The sequence below is a fragment of the Haliaeetus leucocephalus genome, unplaced genomic scaffold, assembly GCF_000737465.1.
Source record: "Haliaeetus leucocephalus isolate CR32 unplaced genomic scaffold, Haliaeetus_leucocephalus-4.0 Scaffold545, whole genome shotgun sequence".
Lineage (NCBI taxonomy): Eukaryota > Metazoa > Chordata > Aves > Accipitriformes > Accipitridae > Haliaeetus > Haliaeetus leucocephalus.
In genome coordinates, this window is record NW_010972981.1 from 6,022,015 (window position 1) to 6,024,389 (window position 2,375).

Sequence of the window (2,375 nt, forward strand, 5' to 3'; positions counted from 1 at the left end):
CGTTATAATGATTCCAACTCTTGTTTTAATTGATAAAGTGAATTGTCAATCATTAGGGTGGCCTTTATAGGCACAATTCTTTAAATCAGTCTGAAAATGGAGTTGGCTTTTTCCTGCTTGTGTGTCTGCCTGTAGCTCTTAATAACAACCCATTGTTAATTTCATAGCTTGAATTTGACAGTGGATTTGTTCTGTTCCCACTGGACCGCTTGAGAGACTTGGCTCAGTGCAAGCAGGAGCAAACCCAAACTCTCCTGATGCAGAAATAATAGTGCTGCACCTACTGCAGGCAGACTGAGAAAAGCAAAACAGAAAAAATCCAGTTAATTATCTTTTGCAAACGTGTTCAGTGAAATCATACTCTCTGTTGAAGGTAAGAGTAGATTAACCATTAACTTCAGAGAAGAAAACATTTTTTCCATTGCCCACAATGTCGGTTCATGTGGAAGGTAAAGAGAACAAGACTATTGCAAGTTGTTTCTGAGAACAAAAATACTTTTTTTCTTATGGAGGTATCTAGAAAGATCAAACCAGAATTTGGCCTACAATTTTTTGTACATATAGAAAGTAAGGAGCAAACCTGGACTTAAACTTGCCTTCTAGATAAGAACTATAAAAGGATGTATTACACTTGGGATCCTCAGACACAGAAAGATTAAATCACTCAGAAGATGTCTGTCAGAGCCAGGAATGAATGCAGATCTTCTGAGTTTCAGTCCAGAGTTTTAACTGCAAGACAAGTTCTTCCCACTTTTAATATATGTTCCCTTCATGGGTGTAAGTGTGAATTCCAGCCATAATGAAATCTTTGTAACAGATTTTAACAGTACCAGGACAGTTCATTCAGTTGGAGTTCACCCTCAAACATGGATAAATAAAACTGCAAGTAGCAGATCAAAAAGAAAACATAGGGACACAAAAACATTCTTGCTAGCATCTTGGGACAGAGCTCAGCTCAAAGAAATTGTGGTGCTTCTATATCAAGATCAAGTTGCCTTAGTTGCATGAACAAAGAATAGGATATGACTTCAGTTTGCAACAGGATTTGGAGAAAATGGTGTAGCTGAAGATTTACCTAGCCTCCCAAATTCGTTTGAGGCAATGAAGATAGTCTGGAATTTTCCTTTTGTTTCTGCTTGCTCTTATTGCTCATATTTATGATATAGCCACTTTTTCTTTGCTGTGCATATTTGTGTTGCATCGGTAAATTAGAAGATAGATAGTGTAAACAATATAGTCCCTTTTCAGATCTGTATTTGACTTACTTCTATGGAGAACTGTGTTAAAAAAAAAATGGCACAAATTTTAAAAGAAGAAAAAGATTGAGTTTAAACTGATCACACAAGATTGCTTTTTTCAATGGAAGTGTACATTCTGTCCATGAGAAGGCAAATGCAGTTTCTGAAAGTGATGAAACTCTTTTTGTTTCTGCAGAAATTGTAAAATAAGTGTGCATTTCTGTGGTATGTTCTGAGAAACTTTGGGGCTTATTCATTCTAATGGATGATTTACTTCAATTTATTATGATTCAGAGTAATGTTCAATGATTACTTTAATGGAAACCAATTCAGAAGGGCCATTCTTGTAGGAGAGGCAGTGACATTTCTATCCTTGTAAAATTACAGGATGGAGATAAAGACTCAGTTTCCAGGGAAATATTATCTTCACTATTTTATAATGTACTGTAATTAAAAAACGAAAATACTTGCAACTACATATTCCTCAATGAATGAAAACTGTGAAACAAAGTCTGTTTTTTCACTAAAAAAACCTTTATCGTCAAGTCTGAGCTGTAATTCTGCAAACTTTTCTCTGCTTGAGTAATCCTATGAAGCTCAATGGGGCTACACAAATGCATAAAGTTAATCACATAATTGAAAACATAGTTTTAAGTATATTTGAGCATTTAGTACACAAAGAAAACACAGTCAGATAAAATTAGAAAGTAAAACCATTGTTTCAAATCTGCAATGGATTTTTCAGAAAGGCACACTTAGAGTTATTGTTATCTTTATGCCTTTCACAAAATGAGTATGTGTCATTGTCCTCCAGACAGAAAATATAACCAAAATCCAAAAAGTTATATGAGGTTGTAAAGCTGCTTTTTCCTAGTCATGCTTTAACCAACTTAAGTGTTTAAGATTTGGAAAACAGTCCATTTTACTCAACAGAATATGTCATTGCCAAGGCAAATAACTCCATATATGTTCTATGTCCTTTATATCTATTGTAGGTAGTAATATTATTACAACTGTAATGATTTAGGACTATAAATGATGCAATATTTATAGGCAGAGGTAGTATCTTTTTAAAAAATCATAGAATGGTTTGGGTTGGAAGGGACCTTAAAAGACCATCCAGTTCCAAGCCCCCTG